The 22,526-nt window shown below is 49.6% G+C and overlaps 1 protein-coding gene across 1 annotated transcript in view; it reads left to right on the forward strand.

Annotated features, from left to right (window-relative positions):
* FGF11 (fibroblast growth factor 11) overlaps positions 1-22,526 on the forward strand; it is an 86,844-nt gene that overhangs the window by 6,204 nt on the left and 58,114 nt on the right. The window lies entirely within an intron of this gene.

Genomic DNA, 22,526 nt, shown 5'->3' on the forward strand with positions numbered 1-22,526 from the left:
CGTAGACGCTGCCTCAGATCATTATCACGCCCATCAGTCGCAATGGTGACAGCACAGGCCAGTCTGAGTAAATGGGAGCAACGCGTCCCTGTTTCCATGAACGCAGCCTGGGCACACCCCTGCTCCGCCCTCCAAATGCTGCAGCAGGTCACTCATACCGCGGCTCGAGGGGTCTGCGGGCGATACCGCGGGACCCGTTCTGCGCATGCACAGACCCCAAACAACTGGATTAGTAGATGACATTTATCACTTAGCATGTACAGTGTAATGTATATTAAGATCTGGGATGAAATACAAAATGGTTCTGTTGGGTGATATTAGTACATTAGGTCTATGTCAGTCATTCTGTATAGCAAACGTAGGATCCTCCTGTCACCGCGTTTTGTTCTCTCACAGAACCTTCATAAGACATCACCGGACTTCTCGCACCTTTCTCTATTCAAAGCAGCTTTAATTACTAAATTACTGTACACTCAGCTGGGTCCAATTAAGTTTTCAGCGCTCCACATTTAAATTAGAGATGTGCCTCTACCCATGTGTTGTGGTATTGGATCTGTATCTACTTCATTATTTGGATCTGGATTTGGATTTGCCAGAACCGCACTGATTGTTTTGGTTTTGGATCTGATTTTTTTTTTTTTAATTGATAAAAACAGCTAAAATCACATCATTTAGGATTTTATTTGTTCCTACAGTATTCTTAACCTCAATAATATTAATTTCCACTCGTTTCCAGTCAATTTTGACCACCTCGCAGCTCTCAAAATTGTTTTCATCCAGTTTAGGCCAAAAAGTTGCACCTAGCCAGCTGGCTGACTAAGTTAAGCGGCAGCAGTGGGCGGCACTAACACGTGGCAGTTCAACTTCCAACATGGCACATCAGGAAACATATATGTTTTCATTAATCAAGAGGCCAGAGGGAGATGGAGTATGTATGTAGTTGAAGGCAGGGAAAGGAAGGGTTGATTCGTAGTAAATTTTATTTAATTTTTTTATTCTGAAGCAATTTTATGAGGGAGGAGGGGGAGAGCTTGGGTGAACAATATGTCCCATGTTTTGCACACAAAATCAACTTGGTGGTTCAGAATATTTTTTTAAATTAAAAAGGTATGCAGAAGATGCTGTTTTTGGCCATAAACTTATCTGGACATTTTCGGCATTCAGCAACCACATGTCGAAGATTTTAGCGGCTGTGGCAGTTCAACTTCCAACATGGCACATCAGGAAACAAATGTTTTTATTTACCAAGAGGCCTGAGGGAGATGGAGTATGTATGTAGTTGAAGGCAGGGAAAGGAAAGGTTGCTCCGTAGAAAATTTTAATTTAAGTTTTTGATTCCGAAGCAAATTTATGAGGGAGGAGGGGAGGCATTTACAAATAATATTTTAACCATTCACCTCAATCCTTGCCCCAGTTGAGCTCCACATTTAAAAAAAAATGACAGGGGCATGCAGGAGATGCTGTCTGTGGCCATAAACCTTTCTAGACATTTTTGGCATTCAGCTACTGCATGTAGAACACTTCAGCGGCTGTGGCGGTTCAATTACCAGCATGGCACGTCTAGGATAGAGAATGGCACTGCAGGCTGTATGTTATATTCTGTAAGTTTTCCCTTTTACTTCAAATTGCAACACATTTGTCTATGTAATAAATAAGCATTGTACTTCTATTATACATACATTATTATTATTCCCTTATTAGTTTATGTGATATATGCTCCAGAACCCAATCTTTGAAGAGACTACTAGATCGCTAAGGTTACACTACAAATATATTTTGTTGCTAGAAGAGAATGTGATCTGTATGTAATGCCGGTTCCTCAATTTGTGGTGGCAAACCCTAACCTCTCCCCTAGTGGTGCCTAACCCTAACCTCTCCCCTAGTGGTGCCTAACACTAACCTCCCTCCTAGTGGTGCCTAACCCTAACCTCCCCCCTAGTGGTGCCTAACCCTAACCTCCCCCCTAGTGGTGCCTAACCCTAACCTCCCCCCTAGTGGTGCCTAACCCTAACCAACCCCCTAGTGGTGCCTAACCCTAACCTCCCCCCTAGTGGTTCCTAACACTAACCTCCCTCCTAGTGGTGCCTAACCCTAACCTCCCCCCTAGTGGTGCCTAACCCTAACCTCCCCCCTAGTGGTGCCTAACCCTAACCTCCCCCCTAGTGGTCCCTAACCCTAACCTCCCCCCTAGTGGTTCCTAACACTATCCTCCCTCCTAGTGGTGCCTAACCCTAACCTCCCCCCTAGTGGTGCCTAACCCTTACCTCCCCCCTAGTGGTGCCTAACCTTCGCCTTCCCCTAGTGGTGCCTAACCCTAACCTCCCCCCTAGTGGTGCCTAACCCTAACCTCCCCCCTAGTGGTGCCTAACCCTAACCTCCCCCCTAGTGGTGCCTAACCCTAACCTCCCCCCTAGTGGTGCCTAAAACTAACCTCCCCCCTAGTGGTGCCTAACCCTAACCTCCCCCCTAGTGGTGCCTAACCCTAACCTCCCCCCTAGTGGTGCCTAACCTAACCTCCCCCCTAGTGGTGCCTAACCCTAACCTCCCCCCTAGTGGTTCCTAACACTATCCTCCCTCCTAGTGGTGCCTAACCTTTGCCTTCCCCTAGTTGTGCCTAACCCTAACCTCCCCCCTAGTGGTGCCTAACCCTAACCTCCCCCCTAGTGGTGCCTAACACTAACCTCCCCCCTAGTGGTGCCTAACCCTAACCTCCCCCCTAGTGGTGCCTAACCCTAACCTCCCCCCTAGTGGTTCCTAACACTAACCTCCCTCCTAGTGGTGCCTAACCCTAACCTCCCCCCTAGTGGTGCCTAACCTTCCCCTTCCCCCTAGTAGTTCCTAACACTAACCTCCCTCCTAGTGGTGCCTAACCCTAACCTCCCCCCTAGTGGTGCCTAACCCTAACCTCCCCCCTAGTGGTGCCTAACCTTCCCCTTCCCCCTTCCCCCTTCCCCCTAGTGGTTCCTAACCCTAACCTCCCTCCTAGTGGTGCCTAACCCTAACCTCCCCCCTAGTGGTGCCTAACCCTAACCTCCCCCCTAGTGGTGCCTAACCCTAACCTCCCCCCTAGTGGTGCCTAACCCTAACCTCCCCCCTAGTGGTGCCTAACACTAACCTCCCCCCTAGTGGTGCCTAACCCTAACCTCCCCCCTAGTGGTGCCTAACCCTAACCTCCCCCCTAGTGGTTCCTAACACTATCCTCCCTCCTAGTGGTGCCTAACCCTAACCTCCCCCCTAGTGGTGCCTAACCTTCGCCTTCCCCTAGTGGTGCCTAACCCTAACCTCCCCCCTAGTGGTGCCTAACCCTATCCTCCCCCCTAGTGGTGCCTAACCCTAACCTCCCCCCTAGTGGTGCCTAACACTAACCTCCCCCCTAGTGGTGCCTAACCCTAACCTCCCCCCTAGTGGTGCCTAACCCTAACCTCCCTCCTAGTGGTGCCTAACCCTAACCTCCCCCCTAGTGGTGCCTAACCCTAACCTCCCCCCTAGTGGTGCCTAACCTTCCCCTTCCCCCTAGTGGTGCCTAACACTAAGTCCCCCTGTGGGTCATAGAAGCTAACCCCCCCCCCACGGCTAGATGGCTTACCCTTGTTCGGTAATGCCGGGTGTCTGGATTTAGTAGTGGGGCTAATGATAGGCGTCGGGATTTCGAAGCCTATCTTTAGTCCCATGTTAGGATGTCAGTGTTGGGTTAGCGCCCACCGATGTTCTGACTGCATGCCGCTAGAAGCAGGGGGAGACCAGCTAGCTGCATGGCAGTCTGTGTCGCGTGGCAGTCTGTGCCGCAATTGTGAGACAGCGCTGGGGGTCCTGTGGGCCCTTTGTTTTTACCACGGGTGGCGGCAGTAGAGAGAGGTATATGACATCACGGATAGAGCGCTAGAATAATGACTGTATTATATTCAGCTCTGCCCTTACTGCATCAGCACTAGGGGATCTGCGCGATCGCCATCCTGACGCCAGTGTGATTGATACAAGACAGGAAAGAAATAAAGAAATAAACAGGGGATTTTCTCCCTTGGTGCACTAATCCCCTAATAACATACATAGATTTCTTATTTGTGTAATAATTAGTATCACTAAAACATAACTTTTATTTAAAGAATGCTTAAAATAAGTACAATCAGCAGCAAAATATTAAAATAATTTTAGTGTATGTATATAGAAATAGTGTTTAATATCTTCCCCTTAGGGAGCAGTGCTTCCACGTACCTAGTTATTAAATAGCTTCTTATATACAATTATTGATCATTCAGCTAATTGATTGAGAATTATGTTATTAGTCTCCTAATTCAGTTGATAGGGGGTTACTTATTACTCCCGATATAATTTTATTCTATCCGTACTTTATGTTTAACATGCCCTTGTCTCCCCCATTCTTAAAAAACCTACCCTTGATCCTAACATACTCTCCAACTACCGACCCATCTCTCTCCTCCCTTTTGCTTCCAAACTCCTTGAGCGTATTGTCTACAACCACCTTACCACCTTCCTTTCCTCCCTCATTGACTCATTTCAGTCTGGCTTCCGTTCGTTCCACTCCACTGAAACTGCCCTCACAAAAGTCAGCAATGACCTCCTTGCTGCCAAATCCAAGGGCCACTACTCTCTGCTCATTCTCCTTGACCTCTCTGCTGCATTTGACACTGTGGACCACCCTTTCCTCCTGCAAATCCTTTACTCTCTCGGTTTACGTGACACTGCCCTCTCCTGGCTTTCCTCTTACCTCTCTGATCGTTCCTTCTCTGTGTCCTCTCATGACTCCTCTTCCCAACTTCCACTAACAGTAGGAGTTCACCAAGGTTCTGTTCTTGGACCTCTCCTTTTCTCCCTATACACATCCTAGGTGAATTCATAAACTCTTTTGACCTCCAATATCATCTCTATGCTGATGATACTCAGATCTACCTTTCCACCCCTGAGCTCTCCCCCTCGCTCCTTACCCGTATCTCCAATTGTCTCTCTGCTGTCTCTTCATGGATGTCCCAGTGCTTTCTTAAACTTAACATGTCTAAGACTGAGCTGATCATCTTCCCACCCTCTTCCATTACCTCACTTCCCACAATTTCATTATCCATTGATGGCCCAACTATCTCCTCTAGCCCCAAAGTGCGCTCTCATTTAAACCGCACATTCAGCACCTCTCGCAGTCCTCTCGTCTCCACCTAAAAAATATTTCCAGGATTAGACCCTTCCTCACCCAGAATGCCACTAAAACCCTCATCCACTCACTGGTCATCTCCAGATTGGACTACTGTAACCTTCTCCTAGCTGGCCTCCCAGTCTCTCACCTCTCTCCACTACAATCGGTCCTCAATGCTGCTGCTCAGCTCATCTTCCTCTCAAGACGTTCTACATCTGCTTCCCCTCTCCTTCAAGCCCTACACTGGCTCCCCTTCCCCTTCAGATGCCAATTCAAGGTTCTTACACTTGCCTACAAAGCCCTCACCAAATCCTCTCCCACATACATTTCTGACCTTTTCTCCCTTCACACTCCCGCCCGTCCACTTCGCTCAACTAATGCATGCCGTCTCTCTTGCCAACTGATTACTTCCTCCCACTCCCACATCCAAGATTTTGCCTGTGCTGCTCCCTACCTCTGTAACTCTCTACCTCTCCCTATCAGACCCTCCACCTCTCTACGAACGGGCTCTCAAGATCCACTACTTCATCAAGGCCTTCCAGCTCTCATCCTAACCCACCTCATGCTCTTTCCTCCCTATCTTCCCCTTCTGTGTCACGCTTGTCTGTCTGCCCCTCCCCTTCTGTGTCACGCTTGTCTGTCTGCCCCTCCCCTTCTGTGTCACGCCTGTCTGTCTGCCCCTCCCCTTCTGTGTTACGCCTGTCTGTCTGCCCCTCCCCTTCTGTGTCACGCCTGTCTGTCTGCCCCTCCCCATCTGTGTCACGCCTGTCTGTCTGCCCCTCCCCATCTGTGTCACGCCTGTCTGTCTGCCCCTCCCCTTCTGTGTCACGCCTGTCTGTCTGCCCCTCCCCATCTGTGTCACGCCTGTCTGCCCCTCCCCTTCTGTGTCACGCCTGTCTGTCTGCCCCTCCCCTTCTGTGTCACGCCTGTCTGTCTGCCCCTCCCCATCTGTGTCACGCCTGTCTGCCCCTCCCCATCTGTGTCACGCCTGTCTGTCTGCCCCTCCCCTTCTGTGTCACGCCTGTCTGTCTACCCCTCCCCTCCTGTGTCACGCCTGTCTGTCTGCCCCTCCCCTTCTGTGTCACGCCTGTCTGTCTGCCCCTCCCCTTCTGTGTCACGCCTGTCTGTCTGCCCCTCCCCTTCTGTGTCACGCCTGTCTGCCCCTCCCCATCTGTGTCACGCCTGTCTGTCTGCCCCTCCCCATCTGTGTCACGCCTGTCTGTCTACCCCTCCCCTTCTGTGTCACGCCTGTCTGTCTGCCCCTCCCCATCTGTGTCACGCCTGTCTGTCTGCCCCTCCCCATCTGTGTCACGCCTGTCTGTCTACCCCTCCCCTTCTGTGTCACGCCTGTCTGTCTGCCCTCCCCTTAAGAATGTAAGCTCTCATGAGCAGGGCCCTCTTCCCTCATGTGCTTCTCTATATATTTTCTTCTACTCCCCATTATGTCACCTAACACGTCTCTGCCAACTCCCGGCTGCTTATTGTGAGTGTAATAATCGCTATTGCAGCAATGTATATAAATCGTGTCCTTGTCCTGCACTGTAATGTACTGTAATGTACTGTAAGTTACTTGTTTCTTGTTCACTTGTTAGTTCTATGTACTATGTAAGGCGCTGCGGAACACTTGTGGCACCATATAAATAAAGGATAATAATAATAATCAGCATTAGTCTTTGTTACGGGTATTGTACAACTCTGATTTACTTCACTTCTGAATCCTCCTTTATGATATCGTGTTTATTGACTTCTATTATTTGTCATTTACATGGGATTCATTTCTATTTCTCTGTATGGAGTTTAGTGTCTGTAATTGATACTAGGTATCTTGTTCATTTCACACTCTGCCTCTTTGTTTTGATACATTGTATCCAATTATCCCCAGACACAGTGACGCTTTTCTCTCTCTTATCTTAGTGAAATGATATTTATTCGTGGTACCGTGTTGTATGATTATATCTTTATGTGTAACTGCCGCCGTGCCTAGTTTATGCTGATAAATGTAAGAATGAGATAGACGGGATAATATATATCTGTACCTCAGCAACATTAGATAAGAAGGATGACTGTCATAATCATGATCATTAATAGAAGCCAATAACACGATATCATAAATGAGGATTTAGTAGTGAAGACTAAAGGCACACGTCCCCTAGATGATTAAATTGAGCGATTGAACGGTAACGATATCGTTCAATCATTCAATAATGGTTTGAAAATCGTTTACGACTTTTTTTTAAACGATCTGTAAATGACCAGTGACGCGCGCTCCCGCTGGTCGTTTAGACATCTATCATTGTACAAATATGTTGTACAACCTGACGATAACGTTAGATTCAGCATGTTTGCAGATGAGTGATGAGCCTGCACTGACCGTCTGCTGCCTGCACTGACCGTCTGCTGCCTGCACTGACCGACTGCTGCCTGCACTGACCGTCTGCTGCCTGCACTGACCGTCTGCTGCCTGCACTGACCGACTGCTGCCTGCACTGACCGTCTGCTGCCTGCACTGACCGTCTGCTGCCTGCACTGACCGACTGCTGCCTGCACTGACCGACTGCTGCCTGCACTGACCGTCTGCTGCCTGCACTGACCGTCTGCTGCCTGCACTGACCGTCTGCTGCCTGCACTGACCGTCTGCTGCCTGCACTGACCGTCTGCTGCCTGCACTGACCGTCTGCTGCCTGCACTGACCGTCTGCTGCCTGCACTGACCGTCTGCTGCCTGCACTGACCGACTGCTCGTTCATTATACGCACATCACAGACTGACAAACGACTGCAGGATTACAATGTCGGAATTGTGCAGCCGTTTTGAGGTCTTCTAGTGGATCTGTGCCTTAATGCTGATTAAACATAAAGTACGGATATAATAAAATTATATCGGGAGTAATAAGTAACCCCCTATCAACTGAATTAGGAGACTAATAACATAATTCTCAATCAATTAGCTGAATGATCAATAATTGTATATAAGAAGCTATTTAATAACTAGGTACGTGGAAGCACTGCTCCCTAAGGGGAAGATATTAAACACTATTTCTATATACATACACTATTATTATTTTAATATTTTGCTGCTAATTGTAGTTAATTTAAGTATTTAAATAAAAGTTATATTTTCGTGAGACTAATTATTACAGAAATAAGAAATCTATGTATGTTATTAGGGATAAGTGCACCAAGGGAGAAAATCCTCTGTTTTCTCTGTTCTGCTTTGAAGCAATTTAAATAAGGGGTATTAGTGGCACCCCTGTACAACCACAGGAGCCGTCTGAGAAATAATAGGTATTTACCACTACAAATTAACGCTAAACATCCCCATAACACCACTTATATCAGTTTAGGATAAGTTAGTGACAGCTGTGGGAATACAGGTGTAATCTTCCTGCAGCCAGTGTGATACAGTCAGATAATTATATTTATTATATATTATATTCACTTTCTCTGAGACCACGGTCAGACTGCGATCTCAGGATACCTACACTGTGCATTACATTATATGTCCCTGTGTACACCTATTAATGGCCGGGGCCTATTGTACGTGTTTCTCTTCTCTGGGCATTGGTAGGTTCATATAATTTATAGGGAGGGGCTCTAGCCTGCACCCTCTAGCTTTAATATATAGCCAGGTGCTACCCTGCTTGAGATTTACATTGCCAACCACAAAAAAGGGGGCGCAGGTGCACACTCTATAATACATTCTGCAATCCAGTCAGGCTGAGGTACTTAGCATAATATTGGCCAAAGATATGGTCCTGCCCACCACATCCAGGGGACCTCATTAGGCAGGTACCTAACATTCTTATGGTACAAGTCCAGGGCACAGGACCACCACAGCCAATCCACACCAAGGCATTACACTAGCGAGAGACAGCAATTACAGTGTTAAGGAGTGTTAGATATTAGAGAAGCTGCAGCTACAGTCAGATGCATAAATATTGGGACATTGACAGAATTTTCATATTTTGGCCTCTATTCGCCACCACAATGGCTTTGAAATGAAACAAACAAGATGTGCTTTACCTGCAGACTTTCAGATTTAATTTGAGGGTAATTACATCCAAATCAGGTGAACGGTGTAGGAATTACAGCGGTTTCTATATGTGCCTCCCACTTTTTAAGGGGCCAAAAGTAATGGGACAAACTAAACAATCCTAAATCTAACTTTCACTTTTTAATACTTTGTTGAAAATCCTTTGCAGGCAATTACAGCCTGAAGTCTGGAACGCATAGACATCACCAGACGCTGGGTTTCATCCCTGGTGATGCTCTGCCAGGCCTCTACTGCAAATGTCTTCAGTTCCTGCTTGTTCTTGGGGCATTTTCCCTTCAGTTTTGTCTTCATCAAGTGAAATGCATGCTCAATCAGATTCAGGTCAGGGGATTGACTTGGCCATTGCATAACATTCCACTTTCTAGCCTTAAAAAACTCTTTGGTTGCTTTTGCAGTATGCTTCGGGTCATTGTCCATCTGCACTGTGAAGCGCCGTCTAATGAGTTCTGAAGCATTTGACTGAATATGAGCATATAATATTGCCCGAAACACTTCAGAATTCATTCTGCTGCTTTTGTCAGCAGTCACATCATCAATAAATACAAGGGAACCAGTTCCATTGGCAGCCATACATGCCCACGCCATGACACTACCACCACCATGCTTTACCGATGAGGTGGTATGTTTTGGATCATGAGCAGTTTCTTTCCTTCTCCATACTCTTCTCTTCCCATCACTCTGGTACAAGTTGATCTTTGTCTCATCTGTCCATAGGATGTTGTTCCAGAACTGTAATGGCTTTTTTAGATGTTGTTTGGCAAACTCTAATCTGGTCTTCCTGTTTTTGAGGCTCACCAATGGTTTACATCTTGTGGTGAACCCTCTATATTCACTCTTGTGAAGTCTTCTCTTGATTGTTCACTTTGACACATATACATCTACCTCCTGGAGAGTGTTCTTGATTTGGCCAACTGTTGTGAAGGGGTTTTTCTTCACCAGGGAAATAATTCTTCTGTCATCCACCACAGTTGTTTTCCATGGTCTTCCTGGTCTTTTGGTGTTGCTGAGCTCTCCGGTGCATTCTTTCTTTTTAAGAATGTTCCAAACAGTTGATTTGGCCACACCTAATGTTTTTGACATCTTTCTGATGGGTTTGTTTTGATTTTTCAGCCTAATGATGGCTTGCTTCACTGATAGTGACAGCTCTTTGGATCTCATATTGAGAGTCGACAGCAACTGATTCCAAATGCAAATGTCACACCTAGAATTAACTCCAGACCTTTTACCTGCTTAATTGATAATTAAATAACGAGGGAATAGCCCACACCTGTCCATGAAATAGCTTTTTGAGTTGATAGTCCCATTACTTTTGGTCCCTTAAAAAGTGGGAGGCACATATAGAAACCATTGTAATTCCTTCACCGTTCACCTGATTTGGATGTAATTACCCTCAAATTAAATCTGAAAGTCTGCAGGTAAAGAACATCTTGTTTGTTTCATTTCAAAGCCATTGTGGTGGTGAATAGAGGCCAAAATCTGAAAATTCTGTCAATGTCCCAATATTTATGCACCTGACTGTATGTGTGAGGAGTCTTGAATGGGGGAGAGGCAGTAATAAGGGTGCTAAGGCACCTCCATGGGTGAGTGCCGGTAATAAGGGTGTTAAGGCAACTCCATGGTTGAGTGGCGGTAATAAGGGTGCTAAGGCACCTCCATGGGTGAGAGGGGGTAATAAGGGTGATAAGGCACCTCATGGGTGAGAGGCAGTAATAAGGGTGCTAAGGCACCTCATGGGGGAGAGGCGGTAATAAGGGTGATAAGGCACCTCCATGGGTGAGAGGCGGTAATAAGGGTGTTAAGGCAACTCCATGGTTGAGAGGCGGTAATAAGGGTGCTAAGGCACCTCATGGGTGAGAGGCGGTAATAAGGGTGATAAGGCACCTCATGGGTGAGAGGCGGTAATAAGGGTGCTAAGGCACCTCCATGGGTGAGAGGCGGTAATAAGGGTGCTAAGGCACCTCATGGGTGAGAGGCGGTAATAAGGGTGCTAAGGCACCTCATGGGTGAGAGGCGGTAATAAGGGTGCTAAGGCACCTCCATGGGTGAGAGGCGGTAATAAGGGTGCTAAGGCACCTCATGGGTGAGAGGCGGTAATAAGGGTGATAAGGCACCTCATGGGTGAGAGGCGGTAATAAGGTTGATAAGGCACCTCATGGGTGAGAGGTGGTAATAAGAGTGCTAAGGCACCTCATTGGTCAGAGGCGGTAACAAGGGTGCTAAGGCAACTCCATGGGTGAGAGGCGGTAAAAAGGGTGCTAAGGCACCTCCATGGGTGATAGGCGGTAATGAGGGTGCTAAGGCACCTCATGGGTGAGAGGTGGTAATAAGGGTGATAAGGCACCTCATGGGTGAGAGGTGGTAATAAGGGTGATAAGGCACCTCATGGGTGAGAGGCGGTTATAAGGGTGATAAGGCACCTCATGGGTGAAAGGAGGTAATAAGGGTGTTAAGGCAACTCCATGGTTGAGAGGCGGTAATAAGGGTGCTAAGTCATCTCATGGGTGAGAGGCGGTAATAAGGGTGATAAGGCACCTCATGGGTGAGAGGCGGTAATAAGGGTGCTAAGGCACCTCCATGGGTGAGAGGCGGTAATAAGGGTGCTAAGGCACATGATGGGTGAGAGGCGGTAATAAGGGTGTTAAGGCAACTCCATGGTTGAGAGGCGGTAATAGGGGTGCTAAGGCACCTCATGGGTGAGAGGTGGTAATAAGGGTGCTAAGGCACCTCCATGGGTGAGAGGCGGTAATAAAGGTGATAAGGCACCTCCATGGGTGAGAGGCGGTAATAAGGGTGCTAAGGCACCTCATGGGTGAGAGGTGGTAATAAAGGTGCTAAGGCACCTCCATGGGTGAGAGGCGGTAATAAGTGTGATAAGGCACCTCATGGGTGAGAGGCGGTAATAAGGGTGATAAGGCACATCATGGGTGAGAGGTGGTAATAAAGGTGCTAAGGCACCTCCATGGGTGAGAGGTGTTAATAAGGGTGCTAAGGCAACTCCATGGTTGAGAGGCGGTAATAAGGGTGCTAAGGCACCTCCATGGGTGAAAAGGGGTAATAAGGGTGATAAGGCACCTCATGGGTTAGAGGCGGTTATAAGGGTGCTAAGGCACCTCATGGGTGAGAGGTGCTAATAAGGGTGATAAGGCACCTCCATGGGTGAGAGACAGTAATAAGGGTGTTAAGGCAACTCCATGGTTGAGAGGCGGTAATAAGGGTGCTATGGCACCTCATGGGTGAGAGGCGGTAATAAGAGTGATAAGGCACCTCATGGGTGAGAGGCGTTAATAAGGGTGCTAAGGCACCTCCATGGGTGAGAGGCAATAATAAGGGTGCTAAGGCACATCATGGGTGAGAGGCGTTAATAAGGGTGTTAAGGCAACTCCATGGTTGAGAGGCAGTAATAAGGGTGCTAAGGCACCTCCATGAGTGAGAGGTGGTAATAAGGGTGCTAAGGCACATCATGGGTGACAGGAGGTAATAAGGGTGTTAAGGCAACTCCATGGTTGAGAGGCGGTAATAAGGGTGCTAAGGCACCTCCATGGGTGAGAGGTGGTAATAAAGGTGATAAGGCACCTCATGGATGAAAGGCGGTAATAAGGGTGATAAGGCACCTCCATGGGTGAGAGGCGGTAATAAAGGTGATAAGGCACCTCCATGGGTGAAAGGCGGTAATATTGGTGATAAGGCACCTCCATGGGTGAGAGGCAGTAATAAGTGTGCTAATGCACCTCATGGGTGAGAGGCGGTAATTAGGGTGATAAGGCACATCATGGGTGAGAGGCGGTAATAAGGGTGATAAGGCACCTCATGGGTGAGAGGCGGTAATAAGGGTGCTAAGGCACCTCCATGGGTGAGAGGCGGTAATAATAAGGGTGCTCAGGTGCCTCAGGGGTGAGAGGTGGTAATAATAAGGGTGCTAAGGCACATCATGGGTGAGAGGCGGTAATAAGGGTGCTAAGGCACCTCATGGGTGACAGGTGGTAATAAGGGTGCTAAGGCATCTCATGGGAGAGAGGCGGTAATAAGGGTGATAAGGCACCTCATGGGTGAGAGGCGGTAATAATAAAGGTGCTAAGGTGCCTCAGGGGTGAGAGGTGGTAATAATAAGGGTGCTAAGGCACCTCCATGGGTGAGAGGTGGTAATAAGGGTGCTAAGGCACCTCCATGGGTGAGAGGTGGTAATAAAGGTGATAAGGCACCTCATGGATGAAAGGCGGTAATAAGGGTGATAAGGCACCTCATGGATGAAAAGCGGTAATAAGGGTGCTATGGCACCTCCATGGGTGAGAGGCGGTAATAAGTGTGATAAGGCACCTCCATGGGTGAGAGGCGGAAATAAGGGTGATAAGGCACCTCATGGGTGAGAGGTGGTAATAAGGGTGCTAAGGCATCTCATGGGAGAGAGGCAGTAATAAGGGTGATAAGGCACCTCATGGGTGAGAGGCGGTAATAATAAGGGTGCTAAGGTGCCTCAGGGGTGAGAGGTGGTAATAATAAGGGTGCTAAGGCACCTCCATGGGTGAGAGGCGGTAATAAGGGTGATAAGGCACCTCATGGGTGACAGGCGGTAATAAGGGTGATAAGGCACCTCATGGGAGAGAGGCGGTAATAAGGGTGATAAGGCACCTCATGGGTGAGAGGCGGTAATAAGGGTGCTAAGGCATCTCATGGGTGAGAGGCGGTAATAAGTGTGATAAGGCACCTCCATGGGTGAGAGGCGGTAATAAAGGTGCTAAGGCACCTCCATGGGTGAGAGGCGATAATAAGGGTGCTGAGGCACCTCAGAGGTGAGAGGCGGTAATAAGGGTGCTAAGGCACCTCATGGGTGAGAGGCGGTAATAAGGGTGATATAGCACCTCATGGGTGAGAGGCGGTAATAAGGGTGCTAAGGCACCTCATGGGTGAGAGGCGGTTATAAGTGTGATAAGGCACCTCATGGGTGAGAGGCGGTAATAAGGGTGATAAGGCACCTCATGGGTGAGAGGTGGTAATAAGGGTGCTAAGGCACCTCCATGGGTGAGAGGCGATAATAAGGGTGCTAAGGCACCTCCATGGGTGAGAGGCGGTAATAAGGGTGCTAAGGCACCTCATGAGTGAGAGGCAGTAATAAGGGTGCTAAGGCACCTTATGGGTGAGAGGCGGTAATAAGGGTGCTAAGGCACATCATGGTTGAGAGGCGGTAATAAGGGTGCTAAGGCACCTCATGGGTGAGAGGCAGTAATAAAGGTGCTAAGGCACCTCCATGGGTGAGAGGCGGTAATAAAGGTGATAAGGCACCTCCATGGGTGAAAGGCGGTAATATTGGTGATAAGGCACCTCCATGGGTGAGAGGCGGTAATAAGTGTGATAAGGCACCTCATGGGTGAGAGGTGGTAATAAGGGTGCTAAGGCACCTCATGAGTGAGAGGCGGTAATAAGGGTGATAAGGCACCTCATGGGTGAGAGGCGGTAATAAGGGTGCTAAGGCACATCATGGGTGAGAGGTGGTAATAAAGGTGCAAAGGCACCTCCATGGGTGAGAGGTGGTAATAAGGGTGATAAGGCACCTCATGGGTGAGAGGTGGTAATAAGGGTGATAAGGCACCTCATGGGTGAGAGGCGGTAATAAGGGTGCTAAGGCACCTCCATGGGTGAGAGGCGGTAATAAGGGTGATAAGGCACCTCATGGGTGAGAGGCGGTAATAAGGGTGATAAGGCACATCATGGGTGAGAGGTGGTAATAAGGGTGATAAGGAACCTCAAGGGTGAGAGGCGGTAATAAGGGTGATAAGGCACCTCATGGGTGAGAGGCGGTAATAAGGGTGCTAAGGCACCTCCATCGGTGAGAGGCGGTAATAAGGGTGCTGAGGCACCTCATGGGTGAGAGGCGGTAATAAGGCTGCTGAGGCCCCTCCATGGGTGAGAGGCGGTAATAATGGTGATAAGGCACCTCATGGGTGAGAGGTGGTAATAAGGGTGATAAGGCACATCATGGGTGAGAGGTGGTAATAACGGTGATAAGGAACCTCAAGGGTGAGAGGCGGTAATAAGGGTGATAAGGCACCTCATGGGTGAGAGGCGGTAATAAGGGTGCTAAGGCACCTCATGGGTGAGAGGTGGTAATAAGGGTGATAAGGCACCTCCATGGGTGAGAGGCGGTAATAAGGGTGCTAAGGCACCTCATGGGTGAGAGGCAGTAATAAAGGTGCTAAGGCACCTCCATAGGTGAGAGGCGGTAATAAAGGTGATAAGGCACCTCCATGGGTGAAAGGCGGTAATATTGGTGATAAGGCACCTCCATGGGTGAGAGGCGGTAATAAGTGTGATAAGGCACCTCATGGGTGAGAGGTGGTAATAAGGGTGCTAAGGCACCTCATGGGTGAGAGGCGGTAATAAGGGTGATAAGGCACATCATGGGTGAGAGGTGGTAATAAAGGTGCTAAGGCACCTCCATTGGTGAGAGGCGGTAGTAAGGGTGCTAAGGCACCTCCATGGGTGAGAGGCGGTAATAATCGTGATAAGGCACCTCATGGGTGAGAGGCGGTAATAAGGGTTATAAGGCACATCATGGGTGAGAGGTGGTAATAAGGGTGATAAGGCACCTCAAGGGTGAGAGGCGGTAATAAGGGTGATAAGGCACCTCATGGGTGAGAGGCGGTAATAAGGGTGCTATGGCACCTCCATGGGTGAGAGGCGGTAATAAGTGTGCTAAGTCACCTCCATGGGTGAGAGGCGGTAATAAGGGTGCTAAGGCACCTCCATCGGTGAGAGGCGGTAATAAGGGTGCTGAGGCACCTCATGGGTGAGAGGCGGTAATAAGGGTGCTGAGGCCCCTCCATGGGTGAGAGGCGGTAATAATGGTGATAAGGCACCTCATGGGTGATAGGTGGTAATAAGGGTGCTAAGGCACCTCATGGGAGAGAGGCAGTAATAAGGGTGCTAAGGCACCTCATGGGTGAGAGGTGGTAATAAGGGTGATAAGGCACCTCCATGGGTGAGCGGCGGTAATAAGGGTGCTAAGGCACCTCATGGGTGAGAGGTGGTAATAAGGGTGCTAAGGCACCTCCATGGGTGAGAGGCGGTAATTAGGGTGCTAAGGTGCCTCAGGGGTGAGAGGTGGTAATAATATGGGTGCTAAGGCACATCATGGGTGAGAGGCGGTAATAAGGGTGCTAAGGCACCTCATGGGTGACAGGTGGTAATAAGGGTGCTAAGGCATCTCATGGGAGAGAGGCGGTAATAAGGGTGATAAGGCACCTCATGGGTGAGAGGCGGTAATAATAAGGGTGCTAAGGTGCCTCAGGGGTGAGAGGTGGTAATAATAAGGGTGCTAAGGCACCTCCATGGGTGAGAGGCGGTAATAAAGGTGATAAGGCACCTCATGGATGAAAGGCGGTAATAAGGGTGATAAGGCACCTCCATGGGTGAGAGGCGGTAATAAAGGTGATAAGGCACCTCCATGGGTGAAAGGCGGTAATATTGGTGATAAGGCACCTCCATGGGTGAGAGGCAGTAATAAGTGTGATAAGGCACCTCATGGGTGAGAGGTGGTAATAAGGGTGCTAAGGCACCTCATGGGTGAGAGGCGGTAATAACGGTGCAAAGGCACCTCCATGGGTGAGAGGCGGTAATAAGGGTGATAAGGCACCTCATGTGTGAGAGGCGGTAATAAGGGTGCTGAGGCCCCTCCATGGGTGAGAGGCGGTAATAATGGTGATAAGGCACCTCATGGGTGAGAGGTGGTAATAAGGGTGCTAAGGCACCTCATGGGTGAGAGGCGGTAATAAGGGTGCTAAGGCACCTCATGGGTGAGAGGTGGTAATAAGGGTGATAAGGCACCTCCATGGGTGAGAGGCGGTAATAAGGGTGCTAAAGCACCTCATGGGTGAGAGGCGGTAATAAAGGTGCTAAGGCACCTCCATGGGTGAGAGGCGGTAATAAAGGTGATAAGGCACCTCCATGGGTGAAAGGCGGTAATATTGGTGATAAGGCACCTCCATGGGTGAGAGGCGGTAATAAGTGTGATAAGGCACCTCATGGGTGAGAGGTGGTAATAAGGGTGCTAAGGCACCTCATGGGTGAGAGCCGGTAATAAGGGTGATAAGGCACCTCATGGGTGAGAGGCGGTAATAAGGGTGCTAAGGCACATCATGGGTGAGAGGTGGTAATAAAGGTGCTAAGGCACCTCCATGGGTGAGAGGCGGTAATAAGGGTGCTAAGGCACCTCCATGGGTGAGAGGCAGTAATAAGGGTGATAAGGCACCTCATGGGTGAGAGGCGGTAATAAGAGTGATAAGGCACCTCATGGGTGAGAGGCGGTAATAAGGGTGCTAAGGCACCTCCATGGGTGAGAGGCGGTAATAAGGGTGATAAGGCACCTCATTGGTGAGAGGCGGTAATAAGGGTGATAAGGCACATCATGGGTGAGAGGCGGTAATAAGGGTGATAAGGCACCTCAAGGGTGAGAGGCGGTAATAAGGGTGATAAGGCACCTCATGGGTGAGAGGCGGTAATAAGGGTGCTAAGGCACCTCCATGGGTGAGAGGCGGTAATAAGTGTGCTAAGTCACCTCCATGGGTGAGAGGCGGTAATAAGGGTGCTAAGGCACCTCCATCGGTGAGAGGCAGTAATAAGGGTGCTGAGGCACCTCATGGGTGAGAGGCGGTAATAAGGGTGCTGAGGCCCCTCCATGGGTGAGAGGTGGTAATAATGGTGATAAGGCACCTCATGGGTGATAGGTGGTAATAAGGGTGCTAAGGCTCCTCATGGGTGAGAGGCGGTAATAAGGGTGCTAAGGCACCTCATGGGTGAGAGGTGGTAATAAGGGTGATAAGGCACCTCCATGGGTGAGAGGCGGTAATAAGGGTGCTAAGACACCTCATGGGTGAGAGGTGGTAATAAGGGTGCTAAGGCACCTCCATGGGTGAGAGGCGGTAATAAGGGTGCTAAGGTGCCTCAGGGGTGAGAGGTGGTAATAATATGGGTGCTAAGGCACATCATGGGTGAGAGGCGGTAATAAGGGTGCTAAGGCACCTCATGGGTGACAGGTGGTAATAAGGGTGCTAAGGCATCTCATGGGAGAGAGGCGGTAATAAGGGTGAAAAGGCACCTCATGGGTGAGAGGCGGTAATAATAAGGGTGCTAAGGTGCCTCAGGGGTGAGAGGTGGTAATAATAAGGGTGCTAAGGCACCTCCATGGGTGAGAGGCAGTAATAAAAGTGATAAGGCACCTCATGGATGAAAGGCGGTAATAAGGGTGATAAGGCACCTCCATGGGTGAAAGGCGGTAATATTGGTGATAAGGCACCTCCATGGGTGAGAGGCAGTAATAAGTGTGATAAGGCACATCATGTGTGAGAGGCGGTAATAAGGGTGCTAAGGCACATCATGGGTGAGAGGCGGTAATAAGGGTGCTAAGGCACCTCCATGGGTGAGAGGCGGTAATAAGTGTGATAAGGCACCTCATGGGTGAGAGGCGGTAATAAAGGTGCTAAGGCACCTCCATGGGTGAGAGGCGGTAATAAGGGTGCTGTGGCACCTCGGGGGTGAGAGGCGGTAATAAGGGTGCTAAGGCACCTCATTGATGAGAGGCAGTAATAAGGGTGATATAGCAACTCATGGGTGAGAGGTGGTAATAAGGGTGATAAGGCACCTCATGGGTGAGTGGCGGTAATAAGGGTGCTAAGGCACCTCCATGGGTGAGAGGCGGTAATAATAAGGGTGCTCAGGTGCCTCAGGGGTGAGAGGTGGTAATAATAAGGGTGCTAAGGCACATCATGGGTGAGAGGCGGTAATAAGGGTGCTAAGGCACCTCATGGGTGACAGGTGGTAATAAGGGTGCAAAGGCATCTCATGGGAGAGAGGCGGTAATAAGGGTGATAAGGCACCTCATGGGTGAGAGGCAGTAATAATAAGGGTGCTAAGGTGCCTCAGGGGTGAGAGGTGGTAATAATAAGGGTGCTAAGGCACCTCCATGGGTGAGAGGCGGTAATAAGGGTGCTAAGGCACCTCCATGGGTGAGAGGCGGTAATAAAGGTGATAAGGCACCTCATGGAAGAAAGGCGGTAATAAGGGTGATAAGGCACCTCATGGATGAAAGGCGGTAATAAGGGTGCTATGGCACCTCCATGGGTGAGAGGCGGTAATAAGGGTGATAAGGCACCTCCATGGGTGAGAGGCGGTAATAAGGGTGATAAGGCACCTCATGGGTGAGAGGCGGTAATAAGGGTGATAAGGCACCTCATGGGTGAGAGGCGGTAATAAGGGTGCTAAAGCACCTCATGGGTTAGAGGCGGTAATAAGGGTGATAAGGCACCTCATGGGTGAGAGGCGGTAATAAGTGTGATAAGGCACCTCATGGGTGAGAGGCGGTAATAAAGGTGCTAAGGCACCTCCATGGGTGAGAGGCGGTAATAAGGGTGCTGTGGCACCTCGGGGGTGAGAGGCGGTAATAAGGGTGCTAAGGCACCTCATGGGTGAGAGGCAGTAATAAGGGTGATATAGCAACTCATGGGTGAGAGGCGGTAATAAGGGTGATAAGGCACCTCATGGGTGAGAGGCGGTAATAAGGGTGATAAGGCACCTCCATGGGTGAGAGGCGGTAATAATAAGGGTGCTCAGGTGCCTCAGGGGTGAGAGGTGGTAATAATAAGGGTGCTAAGGCACCTCATGGGTGAGAGGCGGTAATAAGGGTGCTAAGGCACCTCATGGGTGACAGGTGGTAATAAGGGTGCAAAGGCATCTCATGGGAGAGAGGCGGTAATAAGGGTGATAAGGCACCTCATGGGTGAGAGGCGGTAATAATAAGGGTGCTAAGGTGCCTCAGGGGTGAGAGGTGGTAATAATAAGGGTGCTAAGGCACATCATGGGTGAGAGGCGGTAATAAGGGTGCTAAGGCACCTCATGGGTGACAGGTGGTAATAAGGGTGCAAAGGCATCTCATGGGAGAGAGGCGGTAATAAGGGTGATAAGGCACCTCATGGGTGAGAGGCGGTAATAATAAGGGTGCTAAGGTGCCTCAGGGGTGAGAGGTGGTAATAATAAGGGTGCTAAGGCACCTCCATGGGTGAGAGGCGGTAATAAGGGTGCTAAGGCACCTCCATGGGTGAGAGGCGGTAATAAAGGTGATAAGGCACCTCATGGATGAAAGGCGGTAATAAGGGTGATAAGGCACCTCATGGATGAAAGGCGGTAATAAGGGTGCTATGGCACCTCCATGGGTGATAGGCGGTAATAAGGGTGATAAGGCACCTCCATGGGTGAGAGGCGGTAATAAGGGTGATAAGGCACCTCATGGGTGAGAGGCGGTAATAAGGGTGATAAGGCACCTCATGGGTGAGAGGCGGTAATAAGGGTGCTAAAGCACCTCATGGGTTAGAGGCGGTAATAAGGGTGATAAGGCACCTCATGGGTGAGAGGCGGTAATAAGGGTGATAAGGCACCTCATGGGAGAGAGGCGGTTATAAGGGTGATAAGGCACCTCATGGGTGAGAGGCGGTAATAAGGGTGATAAGGCATCTCATGGGTGAGAGGCGGTAATAAGTGTGATAAGGCACCTCCATGGGTGAGAGGCGGTAATAAAGGTGCTAAGGCACCTCCATGGGTGAGAGGCAGTAATAAAGGTGCTGAGGCACCTCAGGGGTGAGAGGCGGTAATAAGGGTGCTAAGGCACCTCATGGGTGAGAGGCGGTAATAAGGGTGATATAGCACCTCATGGGTGAGAGGCGGTAATAAGGGTGCTAAGGCACCTCATGGGTGAGAGGCGGTAATAAGTGTGATAAGGCACCTCATGGGTGAGAGGCGGTAATAAGGGTGATAAGGCACCTCATGGGTGAGAGGCGGTAATAAGGGTGCTAAGGCACCTCCATGGGTGAGAGGCGGTAATAAGGGTGCTAAGGCACCTCCATGGGTGAGAGGCGGTAATAAGGGTGCTAAGGCACCTCATGGGTGAGAGGCGGTAATAAGGGTGCTAAGGAACCTCATGGGTGAGAGGCGGTAATAAGGGTGCTAAGGCACCTCATGGGTCAGAGGTGGTAATAAGGGTGATAAGGCACCTCATGGGTGAGAGGTGGTAATAAGGGTGATAAGGCACCTCCATGGGTGAGAGGCGGTAATAAGGGTGCTAAGGCACCTCATGGGTGAGAGGTGGTAATAATGGTGCTAAGGCACCTCATGGGTGAGAGGCGGTAATAAGGGTGCTAAGGCACCTCATGGGTGACAGGTGGTAATAAGGGTGCTAAGGCATCTAATGGGAGAGAGGCGGTAATAAGGGTGATAAGGCACCTCATGGGTGAGAGGCGGTACTAATAAGGGTGGTAAGGCGCCTCAGGGGTGAGAGGTGGTAATAATAAGGGTGCTAAGGCACCTCCATGGGTGAGAGGTGGTAATAAAGGTGATAAGGCACCTCATGGATGAAAGGCGGTAATAAGGGTGATAAGGCACCTCATGGGTGAGAGGCGGTAATAAGGGTGCTAAGGCACCTCATGGGTGAGAGGCGGTAATAAGGGTGATAAGGCACCTCATGGGTGAGAGGCGGTAATAAGGGTGATAAGGCACCTCATGGGAGAGAGGCGGTTATAAGGGTGATAAGGCACCTCATGGGTGAGAGGCGGTAATAAGGGTGCTAAGGCATCTCATGGGTGAGAGGCGGTAATAAGTGTGATAAGGCACCTCCATGGGTGAGAGGCGGTAATAAAGGTGCTAAGGCACCTCCATGGGTGAGAGGCAGTAATAAGGGTGCTGAGGCACCTCAGGGGTGAGAGGCGGTAATAAGGGTGCTAAGGCACCTCATGGGTGAGAGGCGGTAATAAGGGTGATATAGCACCTCATGGGTGAGAGGAGGTATAAAGGGTGCTAAGGCACCTCATGGGTGAGAGGCGGTAATAAGTGTGATAAGGCACCTCATGGGTGAGAGGCGGTAATAAGGGTGCTAAGGCACCTCCATGGGTGAGATGCGGTAATAAGGGTGCTAAGGCACCTCCATGGGTGAGAGGCGGTAATAAGGGTGCTAAGGCACATCATGGGTGAGAGGCAGTAATAAGGGTGCTAAGGAAACTCATGGGTGAGAGGCGGTAATAAGGGTGCTAAGGCACCTCATGGGTGAGAGGTGGTAATAAGGGTGATAAGGCACCTCATGGGTGAGAGGTGGTAATAAGGGTGATAAGGCACCTCCATGGGTGAGAGGCGGTAATAAGGGTGCTAAGGCACCTCATGGGTGAGAGGTGGTAATAATGGTGCTAAGGCACCTCATGGGTGAGAGGCGGTAATAAGGGTGCTAAGGCACCTCATGGGTGACAGGTGGTAATAAGGGTGCTAAGGCATCTCATGGGTGAGAGGCGGTAATAAGTGTGATA

The sequence above is a fragment of the Taudactylus pleione genome, unplaced genomic scaffold (assembly GCF_031769625.1).
Source record: "Taudactylus pleione unplaced genomic scaffold, aTauple2 ptg001305l, whole genome shotgun sequence".
Taxonomy (NCBI): domain Eukaryota; kingdom Metazoa; phylum Chordata; class Amphibia; order Anura; family Myobatrachidae; genus Taudactylus; species Taudactylus pleione.